This window comes from Equus caballus, chromosome 23 (genome assembly GCF_041296265.1).
Source record: "Equus caballus isolate H_3958 breed thoroughbred chromosome 23, TB-T2T, whole genome shotgun sequence".
Classification (NCBI taxonomy): domain Eukaryota; kingdom Metazoa; phylum Chordata; class Mammalia; order Perissodactyla; family Equidae; genus Equus; species Equus caballus.
In genome coordinates this window covers 15,896,809-15,909,135 of record NC_091706.1, presented here as the reverse complement: position 1 = coordinate 15,909,135, position 12,327 = coordinate 15,896,809, and the positions used below count along the sequence as shown (strand labels likewise).

Genomic DNA, 12,327 nt, shown 5'->3' with positions numbered 1-12,327 from the left:
TCCAGTGTGGATGCCTCATTTCTTTTCCTTTCCTGGTGAGAACCTCCATTACGGTGCTGAACAGAAGTAGCAACAATAGACATCCTTCTCTTGTTACTAATATTACGAGGAAAACTTTCAGTGTTTCATTATTAAGGATGATATTAGTTGTGGGCTTCTACTTTTTTTTTTTGAGATGAGCTGTCTCTCTCTGCTTCTTCACAATTTCAGTCCATTTTTTCATGCCACGGGACCACCTCAGCCCTCAATCCTCCTGGCCTTTCAATTGAAGGGTCCAGCATCCTCTGACTAATTCGCTGTTTCTCTCCAGTTCCAGAAAGAGAGAACCTTGTTGACTCGGCCCACCCTAGGGGTTGGTTCCGTCTTCGGTCTGCTGTGGTCCAGTCAGTTGTGGGTAGGATGCAGGGCGGGGCATGCACACACATGTGCCTGCTGAAGCCCACATCTAGAATGACCACCTCATCCTGGTTTGCCTGAAACTTTTCTGGTTTTAGCACTGTAGGTCTCACAGACCCCAAACCCTCACAGTCCCGGGCAAACCCAAATGGCTGCTGACCGAATGCCTCCTCCTCAGCGACACCTGTGTGTTTGTAGAGCTGAGTGGGTCATTTGTAAGAGGGGCATTGGGGCACATTCAGCACAACGCTTTGACTCTCAGAGTAAATCAGATTGGTAATTGCATTCAAGACTGCAGTTCCAAAAGCATGATCCATGCTTGCTGGGCACTGTGTGCCCAGCGCCATGATGTAAGACAGCTGTTAGGCATGGACCTTGGGAATACACAACAGTAAACACCAAAAGAAAGGCTGTGTACAAAAGATCTAAACCCAGTGGCTGGAATCTGGTGGCCCACAGGACAAGCTCAGTTGTCAGCAAGGTGGGGTCATAGGATTTGTGTTTGAATGCTTCTCAGGGTGTCCCGGCTCCACCTCTTTATCTTCCACGTGCCCTCTCCACACAAGATCCGGGAACGTACCTCGAGTTTGTAATCCCTGACCTAGAGAGTATTGTGAGTACCACTGCTTCTTCTGGTGGTGAGAGAAAGAAAGGTTAAGTTCAGGAGTTGAGAAATATTGCCAGCTGCAAAATGATCACTGGTGCATTGGAAAAATTGGGTATAACTGAAGTGCGTAACATGAGTGATTAGTTAATAACACTTATTGAACATCACTGGTACTTAAAACAAGGGGGAATTCCTAGGAAAGGTTAGAACTGGCATGGAGGAAACCATTAGAAAATTTACAAATCTGTGAAGATTTGTGTGTCCCCAGAAGCAAACCCCAGGATAGGATGTGAGTGGAACCGTTCAACGGGAGGTGATCCCAGGCCCCCTGTAGGGAGTCGGAACCTGACCAGGGAAGAAAGCCAGTAACAGGTACGCCAGCCTGCTGCCCCTGGGAAGTCTGGGAGAGAGTAGACGGAGGCTTGGAGCTCTCCTTCGGAGGAGGGAGTGCAGGGTGGGTATTTCTTCACCAACCCCTGTCAGCCATGGGGTGAGAGCTGCTCCCTGGGGACATAAAATCCCTGACACCTCCAGCCTACCCCAAAGGAAGCCCTGAAGTAAATAACGCAGCTGCTGGCAGTTGACATTCAGGCTGAGTTCTCTGGCCTGGTGCCTGCTGAGGGTGTGGGTCCAGCATGTTCTCGCACACACACATGCTCTGTGTCACTGCACTACTCAGATCTTACAGAGACATCAAATGTCTGTCCCAAAAGGCAGGCAGTTTGGGATATTAGACTTTGTCAGTCAGAGTTCCTGGTTGTGGAGCACCAGAGTTGCCTCCAGCTGAGGGAAGCAGAAAAGGAATTTATTACTGAGTATTAGGTGGCTCACAGACTGGGAGAGTTAGGGGTCGGCCCCACCACAGGATGCTCCAATGAAGATGCCATTGTCCCTCTGCCGGGCCAGACTCCACATCTCACAGAGCTGTCACTGGGCACTATCCCAGCGGTCTCCCAGGTGGAAATGTATGAAGACCACGCAAAGGAGAACAAGCAGGGGCTATCTATTCAAAGCGCTGCAGCAAGGGCATCAGCCACCATCACTCGCATTTGGCAGTCAGGGGAATGGGGAGGCTATAAGGTGATGAACAGGGAAGCTGCAGGTGTTCCCACTGGAGCTGCGCGGCATCCCATGTGACTGGTTAGAGGAGCATGTGTGGCTTTCTCAGGTTGGTCCTGAGTTGGAAGCAGAGGCAGAAATTGGGGAAGCTGGTACTTATTGACCAAGTCCTGACCATTTGGGGCCGAGTTGCTGCAGTTTGTGGTTTGGCTTCCTGGGGGCTGGTGGTGCAGAGGTTGTGGGTCAGAGTTCTATGTCCATTTGTATCTTGAGTCTCGCACGCTGAAAGCTAACGCCTCTGCTGTCGCCCCCTCCAGTCGGAGTCCAGCGGCGCCTGCTTCCTGGCATTGCTGTCTTCTGAAGGGACTCCTGCTCCTGCTGGAGAGACCAGATCAAAGGCCTGGCCTCAGCGGGGTGCTTGGCTCTTCCCTGGGGTGGGGCCTCCAAGAGAATGAGGGGTTGAGAGATGCTGGGCAGCCACACAACATGACCAGCGTTCACCGCGTGAGCACAGCCAGTGAGCAGAGAGGCTCACGACATCGGAGAGTAGACCAGGAGGGTTTCCTGAATCAATGGATAAAAAGAGAAATGATTCCAGGGTACATTTTCCTGCAGGGGGTGGAACTTACGCCTATTCTTCCAGAGAAAGTACAGAAAGTTTAAAGAAGAGCTGGAAAACCCTCTTCATCTCTCCACCAAACACAGCCCTTGTTACCATTTCAACACAGTGGGCTTCTTTGGTCTTTTTCACGTTGTTGAAATAACGCCGTACACACAACTTCATATTCTGCTTTGTGGTTTAACTCTGCGTCATAAGCATTTCACCACTTTTCTAAAACTCTTTGTAAACAGCATTTTATGACGTCATGCTACTCCATTGTGTGGCTGTGTAGACGTAATTTAGGCAGCTGTTCCCAGAATGTCAGCTATTCAGATTGTCTCTCATTTTGTTGCTATTATGAGTATAAATCCTACCTTCGTTTCTAAGTGGGAGAGAGATTCAGGAGGGAATTACTAAGCAGTGGGCATGAATGTTTTGCTTTTCTTGACCCGTGGTGCACAGGACTATGTGAACAGACAGGGGGTGAAGCCCCTGTGGTCGTCTTTGCCCCGCCCGTCTCTCTTTCTGTAGGCACGGCTTTCACCAGGAGAGCGGGACAGGGGCACAGAGGACAAGCTGAAGAAATACACACTCAGGACGGAGAGGCTTTCTGAAGAGCTGTCCTAGATGCCTCCTGGCTTGGATTATACTATGAAACGGTTTATTGTCTGCTGAGGCGCCCTGCAAGTGTACAGGAGAGACTTTTTGCTAGCTGTGGTTTGGAAAGAGAGCAGAGCAACTCATCCTGATTCTGAATAAAGGATGGTAACATTTTATGGTAAATATAATGGCAGGCAACCATGATGCTCTGTTTTTTAATTGCAGTGAAAAATCGATGGGCTAGTCTCTTTTACAAATGCATATCCCAGTATCGACATGGAGGCGGGGCTTCAGAAACGTCAGTGGCCCATCAGAGTCACCCAAAGGGCTCGTGAAAACAGATTCCTGGGCCCCGCCCCAAGGATTCGGATTTGCATTTCTAGTGAGTTGCTGGTGCAGTTGGTCCTGGGGACCACACTTAGGGGTTTTGTTAAATGTGATATAAAGAACTATAAAGAGAGGAATCTTAGGTGCCTTCAAACAATGTAACTTGAGAAAAGGGGCTCTTGAGGCTCACTACCCGCTCGACCCTGAGCGACGGTTACTGTGCGTCGTTGGACTCAGTGTTTGTCTTCTTGTGGCTTTTTTCACTTAGCATAATGTCCTCAAGATTCACCCATGCTGCAGCATGTCTCGGGATTTCTTTCCTTTTCAAGGCTGAATAATATTCCACATGCCACATTTTGTTTATCTGTGCATCCGTCGATGGACACGTGGGTTGCTTCTACCTCTTGGCTGTTGTGGATAGTGCTGCTATGAACATGTGTGTGCACATAGAGAGAGCTCTTTCTAAGGGTCTACAAGGAGAGCCTGCAGCACCTGCCTGGTCATTGTGCACACCCGTGCCTGCAGCCAGGTGGCAGATACCTCTGACATCTGCTTTGCGCTCCATGGGTCCCCTTCTGCCTTCCTGTGGCTCTGCTGAACAGTCCCAAGGGAGCTCAGCCTCACCAACATCACCACCCAGTCACCCACCTTCTGCCCCAGGCCCTTCTCACAGGCCACAGGGGCTGGCTTGGCTTGGAAGTGCAGGACAGTTAACACCCAAAACAACTCTCAGCCAATGGGCTCTAGTTGGTGGACAATGCCAGGTCTTGCATCCTTCCAGTGGGCAAATCTGGAAGGCATTCAGCTTCCCAGAGATACCAGGAGAGCTGAGGGATCTGGATAACGCGCCCTTAGATTTGTGGGTCGTCCTACCCTGTCTCACTCTCCCTGCCCCTTCTCACCTGCTTCCTGGGATGGCCTCCAGGTAAACACCTGCTCCCAAGTCCCTGCCTCTGGGTGATCCTGATACCTCTGAAGTCTCAGAATGTCTGCTTTATACTGATGACTGGTTTGAATAAAAATGGCTTTCCCTTACCTTGACCTCAGCTTCTGCATGGGGGGAGGCGGAGGTCCCCCGCCCTCTGTCCCTGATGCTTGCTCTCTACCCCTCCTCACTGGTCGCCCCTGGGAAAGAAAAGACCATAAGCCCCTATTTCATATGGACGATCCCCACAAATGTGAGCTTCTTCTTCAAGAATGGGAGACAGCCTCTAAACAGTACAGCACTTGCTACCTAGACATAAGACTGACAACAAAGCCTCAATGAACTTATGTTTTTCCTTCCAGTCATTATTCAGTAAGGATTTGCCTGCCGCTGGTGAGCTTGTAAGCCAGGCCTGGCGGTCTAGCGGTCAAGATTCAGCTCTCTCACCGCCGCGGACCGGTTCATTTCTCTGTCAAGGAACCACACCAGTCGTCTGTCGGTTGTCATCCTGTGGCAGCTGCCTGTTGCTGTGATGCTGAAAGCTCTCCCACAGGTATTTCAGATACCAGCAGGGTCACCCATGGTGGACAGGTTTCAGTGGAGCTTCCAGACTAGACAGACTAGGAAAAGGAGCTGGCCACCCACTTCTGAAACACTTGGCCGTGAAAACCCTATGAATAGCACAGGGCATCATGTGATATAGCCCTGGAAGGGGAAAGGATGGTGCAAAAAGACCAGGCAGAGTTCCGCTCTGCTGGACACAGGGTCGCTAGGAGTTGCAATCGACTTGATGGTACTAACAACAAACTAACTTGTAAGTTTTACTTTTTTTCACACATTTTATGATCTCTTATATGATTTAGTTGTTTTAAGTGCTTGTGAATTATTGTTTAGAAAATTACAAAACAACAGTGTGAAAATTAATGACAGTTACCAAATTGTATCAGTTGTAGTTGTCGACGAAAATAATCCATAACCAATCTATAAATGAAAATTTGGGTGAGTTTATTCTGAGCTTAAATTTTAGGATTATAACCTGGGAGAATCTTTCCACAAAGGAACAGAGCACTCCAAAGAAGTGGGGGTATAAGGGTGGTTATATACCCTCAAACAGGGTGTTTCACATATGATTGAAATGTCCCTCCCACAATAGTCACACGATTGCCCTGTCTGCACAGCACTTGATGGACACAGCAGGTAGTGGGTCTGCTATCTTGGTGGGCGTAGCAGGAGGCAAGTCTATTGTTTCAAGCTGGGAGGTCACAGGTGAGCCCAGCAATCAGTTTCTAGCCTAAGGAAAGATGCTTAATCCTTAAGGAGATGCCAACGTTAGGAGGGGGAGGGAAGTTGCACCTTTATCTCAAGGGCCTTTTGCTCTTGCCATAGGGAATCTCTAAAGCAGATATACAATGCATGCTCAACGGCCTCGGTCAGGCCCTTTTGGAAAGACAAGGTCAGGCCGAATTAGGTTTACACCAAATGGCTTCCTCATATATTCCAATATATCCTATTACTTGCCATTTTTATTTATCATAGTAATTGATTCAGTAGCAAGATTTGAAAGATTTTCCTTAAAGGTGCATTGGATTCTGTAGGGGAGGAAAAAATCTTTTCCTCTCCCCTCGTAGGTTTTGTGATTGGGGGCCGCAAATTAAACTGACAAAAGATAGGTTAACAGGAGAAAAGATTTACTTTGTATACACATGGGGACTGTCACAGAAAATAAGTGAAAACCCCTAAAAGTGGTTAATCCTGGGAGCTTTTATATCATTTTAACAAAGGGCAATAAATTGTGGAGAAGTGACGAGACAAAGGAAAGGGAGTTTTGGCTTCTAGTGATGCAGGGTCGGTGAGCCGAGGAGTCGAAAGAAAGATTTCTTGGACTCTCAAGATCTGGCAGTAGTGCTGATGCGGGATCGGTGAGCCGAGGAGTCGAAAGAAAGATTTCTTAGACTCTCAAGATCTGGCAGTAGTGCTCTTTTATTTAGAAAATAGTGTGGAATAGCATGGGGACAGGACCCATGGGCAGTCAGAGCTTCTGCTGCCGCCGCTTCTGCTGCCCCTGCTGGCATGGGGACAGGACCCATGGGCAGGCAGAGCTGGTGCGTGGGGACAGGACCCACGGGCAGTCAGAGCTCCTGCTGCTGCCCCGAGTTGAGGGTTAGGGCTAAATTTAAGGCATGGGTATGTGAGTCATCTCTTTACAAGACAAAGAATATGTAAAAAGCTAAAATGGTAGATAAGAATCAAACCGGATTGAGTAAATGGCAGAAGTCACCGCTTGAATTTTATCCTCGGCTAAAGACAAAGGAGGATTTGTCGGGGGGGAGGGTCAGTTACATGAGGTTGCCAGACAGTAAACAACTTAAGTTCTTGCCTTCCCCATTAAGAGTTTCCAGAGATAAGGCCATCCCCCCTTCCTCCTGGCTCAGAGAGGGAGGCATCTTCACAGATAGAGGTTTCCCTTAGAAATGTAAATGTTTCCCAACAAAGGAGCAAACAAATTCCAGAGAGGGAGGCATGGAGATTTCCTTCACAAATGCAATTGTCTCTGATCAAAGGGCAAACAAATTCCACTCCTTGGAGCCTGCTTCTTATCTGTAGTTTTAAAAGTAACCAGCCTAAAAATCCTCATCATAAACTGTTTTAAAATTAAGCAGCCTAAAAATCCTCATCAGTGCTCTTTTATTTAGAGAATAGTATAGAATAGCATGGGGACAGGACCCATGGGCAGTCAGAGCTTCTGCTGCCGCTTCTGCTGCGCCCGCTGGCATGGGGACAGGACCCACGGGCAGTGAGAGCTCCTGCTGCTGCCCCTGCTGCCCACACTGGCATGGGGACAGGACCCATGGGCAGGCAGAGCTGGTGCGTGGGGACAGGACCCACGGGCAGTCAGAGCTCCTGCTGCTGCCCCTGCTGCCCACACTGGCATGGGGACAGGACCCATGGGCAGGCAGAGCTGGTGCGTGGGGACAGGACCCACAGGCAGTCAGAGCTCCTGCTGCTGCCCCGAGTTGAGGGTTAGGGCTAAATTTAAGGCATAGGTATGTGAGCCATCTCTTTACGAAGACAAAGGAAAGAACATGAAAAAAGTTAAAATGGTATCAGTGCAGGTGGGGTCTGGTCGTTGGGTGATCCCATGACTTTTAGACAAGAATCAAATCGGATTAAGTAAAGGTTAGAAAGGTTAGAAGCCACCACCCTAAGTCAGTTACATGAGGTTGCCAGACAGCAACCAACTTAAGTTCTTGCCTCTGGCATTAAGAGTTTCTAGAGATAAGGCCATCCCCCTTCTTCCTGGCACAGAGAGGGAGGCATCTTTACAGACAGAGGTTTCCCTTAGAAATGTAAATCTTTCCCAACAAAGGGACAAGGAAGCAAATTCCACTCCTTGGAGCCTGCTTCTCATCTGTAGTTTTAAAAGTAACCAGCCTAAAAGTCCTCATCCTAAACCGTTTTAAAATTAAGCAGCCTAAAAATCCTCATCACTAGGAGCGGTAAATTCTGGGAGGTAAGTATATGGGGAAGACTGATGGAAGATAGGAGGTAAGGTTTCTCATGCAGACTCAAGTCGGTGCTTTCTCCAGTGATGAGTCGTCATGTCCTCTTCCTAGTACAAAAAGGAGAGGAAGGACACTGTCACAAAGGGAAACTTTATGCCCTACTTTTAGGCAGAAGGGAGTTTTCCTGCATTTGCTGTTTCTCAGTTCCCTTCAGCTTAAAATAGTCTTTATGCCAAAGTGGAATAAAAAATTGGGGGATGTCATTTTCTGATCCCTTTTAATTCAAAGGCCATAAAGACATCCATTTGTTACTATGGTGTTAGAACTTTTCACCATTCTCTTATTACTGAAGAATAATGTGTTTAAAACCTGATTTCTTTCTGAAAACCCATAACATCAGCCCAATAAAGAGAAAACATCAGACAAACCCAGATTGGGGAACATTTTACAGAGTATCTCACAGTACTCCTCAAGATGGGCAAAGTCACGAAAAACAAGGAAGGACTGAGAACCTGTCACAGCCCGCAGGAGACTGAGACACGATGGATGACGAGATGCACCATGGTGCCCTGGCTGAGGTGGTGGAACACCAATGGGAACACCGGGGAAATGTGAAGCAAGGGCAGTGGGTATTCAGTAGTCACCTACCAGCTTAGTTGCTTAGTTTTGACAAATGTACCAGCGTAATGTAAGACGGTGTTAGGGGAAATGAAACTGGATGGGGTGTATACAAGAACCCTCTGCACTGTCTTTGCAATTCTCCTATAAATCTAAAATTATTCCAAGATAAAAGTTTATTTTAAAAACGCTATGGTAAATTATATCTAATGATCAGAGTAGAATTACATTTCCTGAACTTCGGTGATTTGTGTACAGTCACGAGCCTGCTTTCTACTGTGTATTCACACCATCTGTGACACAGTAAGAGATACATACATGATCTCCGCCCCAGGTGCCTGACAGAGCTCCTAAAACCCTTTCCATTGCCTGAGTTACAGGGATGATAGGAGCACCTTTGGTTATAATATTCGGTCTTAGTCCCTGGTTCCGGACACTAGGAATCTCGGAAATGATGAGTGTCTTTCTGCTAATGAAGTGACTGTTGGTTGGGGACGGGCCACCTAGAGAGCTTTGGGTTGGGGCTGGTTGCCAGATCCAACCATGTGATTAAAAGATTGGACCTTCCAGTCTCATCCCCCCACCTCTGGGGAGGGGAGGGGTGGAGATTGAGCTAATCGCCAATGGCCGATGATTTAATCAGTCAGGTGCACCTATTGGAACCTCCCTATAACACCCTGAACAGCAGGGTCTGGGGAGTCCACTGACGCGCTGGGAGGGCGGCACCTGCAGAGCGCGGGAGCTCCCTCCCCTTTCCCGGACCTCGCCCTCTGCATCTCTTCCATTTGGCTCTTCCTAAGTTGTATCCTTTCTAATAAACCAATGATAATAAGTAAAGTGTTTCCCTGAGGTCTGTGAGCCATTTTAGCAAATTATCAAACCCAGGGAGGGGGTCACGGGAACCCTCAATTTATAGTTGGTCACAGGTGTGGGCGGCTGGATATGCGATTGTCCATGAAGTGGGGGCCGTTTTGAGGGGTGGAGCCTTCATCTGTGGGGTCCGCACTAACGGGTAGTTAGTGTCAGAACTGAAGTAAATGATAAGACCCCCAGCTGGTGTCTGCAGAGAACTGGAGAATTACTTGGTGTGAAAATCCCACACATTTTGGGTCAGAAGTGTGAGTAGGGAAACAAATGTTTTCTTTAACCATCCGCACTAATTGCACAGGGTTCCTGAACCCGATTCCACCGTGTCTATAGAGGCTTCCCCCCACCAGCCAGCAGGGGGTCCGAGAATTCAACCCGAGTCTGACGCTGCCCACCCCGGGGCGTCGGATTCGGCAGGTGAGGGCTCAGGCCCGGAGACTGCCCTTCACTTCCGAGGCCCGGCCCGAGAGACCTCAGGTTGTTGCCTGCGCTTCCGCAACCGGGTGCGGACGGGAGGCTCCCACGCCCCCTCGGGTTGGATAATTTGCTAGGATGGCTCACAGACCTCAAAAACCCGTTTATTCGCTAGATTACTGATTATTACAAAGGATATGGATCAAGAGCCAGATGAAACGATACTAGGGCGAGATCCCCTCAAAGGAGCCCCCGTCCTCGGGAGCTGGGGCCCAGCACGGTGGCACGTGGAGTTGTTCAGGGGCCCCAGCATGGAAGCTCTCTGAGAAGGAGCTGCGAGCTGTCCTTTTGGGTTTTATGGAGGCTTCATTATGTGGTCAAGATTGACTAAGTCATTAGCCGATGGCAGTTGATTCAGCCTCCAGCCCTGCTCCCTCCCCAGGAATCAGGGTGGGACTGACTGGAAAGTTCCAGTCCTCGGATTACTTGGCTGGTTCTCCTGGCAACCAGCCCCACCCTTGGTTGGGTCCAAAAGTCACCTTCATTAATGGAAACAAGACTCCCATTTCACCTTTATGGCCCTGAAGAGCTTGTGGGAACTGAAGACGAGACCAAATAGTATAACAAAAGATGCTCCCATTGCTCTTATCACTCAGGAAATTCCAAGGGCTTTGAGAGCTGTGACCCAGGAACTGTGGATGAAGACCAAATATATCTGAGAAATATATTTCAGCCATCTGAGTGACCAAATTTATATATTTCTTATAAATCACATTGCACTATTTTCTCTAAATTGAATACTTCTAAATATTGTAAGTATATACATTTGCATTGAGGTTATTTCCTATAACCTCAATATAATGGTATAAGTTTAATGTTATTTAAATATTTTTCTAATACACATTTTTTAAAATGTGAATTTTAACCTTTTTCCCCTGGAATCCAGCCGTGATGTCACGTCTCTGTTCGGTTTTGCTGGTGCGTGCCTGCAGGACCTTGGCAAGAGCTGCTCCTGCTGGGTGGGATGCTGTGCCCATCTTCCTCCGCCTGGGAAACTGCTACTTATCCTTCATCTCTCGGCTTAAACATGGCTTGCTCAGGGCAGAGCCACCCCATCTTCCTGGCTGGCTCTCATAGTGCTGTATCGCTCTCCTTTTTGACATTTTCCACAGTTGTATATTGCCTTTCACAGGCTCTCTCTCCTTTTTCACATCTCCTCCTCTGCCCCAAATAATCAGCCTTCAGAAGCAGCAGCAGCCCCAGGGTTGGCCTTTCCTGGAGTCACCAGGAAGCCTGGGGTCCACTGGCAGAGGCCACTGCAGGAGGTGTGGGTGGGGCGAGAGACAAGAAAGGGCAGTGATCCTAAGGGAAAGGATGCAGGTTGAGGGCATGGGAACTGAGGCCAGAAAAGGACTTGATTTTCTGCTTCTAGGAGAAGGGAAGGGAGAAAGACGGAGGTGATGGGGTCCAGAATATGCCACTCTGGCATAGGGATTACTTTGTCCTGAAAGCCATGGAGAAAAAGCATACACAAGAAAACCTCTGCTCTCCCCTCTCTACCAGGAAGGGCAGGATGATTCTTAATAATCAGCAGAGATAACTCTAGACACTTATCAGCTCAGAGACAGCACCAAAAGAACCCACATAATAAGCCTTACTGACTAGCCCTTATCTCCCACAATTTTCCTCACACATTTGCCTTCCCATGGTTTGCCGCCCCTACAAGCTCAAAGTCCCTTCCCTGGGTCTTGTTACTTCTCTACAAATTTATCGTTCTTTTGTTAAGATGCGGTATGCTACCCCAAGTTCTAACCAGCCCTTTGAGCTACTCATCACTGAGCTCCCACGTATATGTGTGCCATATGTGTTAATAAACTTCTGTTTGGTTTTCTCTTGTTTATCTTTTGTCAGTCTAATTTACAGGGCCCCAGCCAACGAACCTAAGAAGGGTAGAGGAAAAAGATTTGTTCCCTCCTCTAGAGGATAGAAGAGAAGAGAATGAGAATGTCTTAGGTCTGGGATGTTGGAAGGATCGTAATTTGGAAAAGGAGAAAGGATTAATGGTACTGAGCCGGATATTTAGAATTGAAAAGCCTGGTAAAGAACAGATTGTATTTGACAAAGGGCAAGCCATGTTCTCAACAAACGCACAATATAGGCAGTCCAAATCCAGCTTTCTTGTATGAAAAATAGTTCCACGATGTGTGGGTTGTGAAGAAAGTGGAATTATGGAGTAAATTGAAATATTCTGATATTTAATGCTAATTAGGAATGATGCCAGTTCAAGCTCGATTGGGATGTGCTCCTAATAAAGGCCAAAACACCTAGAAATGAAAGGCGGGCCCCTTTGCAGTAAGACAGCCAACTCATAAAGGGCTGGTATATTTATTAGGAATCAGAAACATATGAC

At 48.0% G+C, this 12,327-nt stretch overlaps 1 long non-coding RNA gene across 1 annotated transcript in view; it reads left to right on the top strand.

Moving 5' to 3' along the window:
* LOC138920374 (uncharacterized) overlaps positions 1–11,815 on the top strand; it is a 37,547-nt gene extending 25,732 nt beyond the window's left edge. The window contains exons 4-5 of the long non-coding RNA XR_011431450.1: positions 4,878–5,068; positions 10,864–11,815. This is a non-coding gene — a long non-coding RNA (uncharacterized lncRNA). The remainder of the gene's footprint in view (positions 1–4,877; positions 5,069–10,863) is intronic.
* Positions 11,816–12,327: the final 512 nt, after the last annotated feature.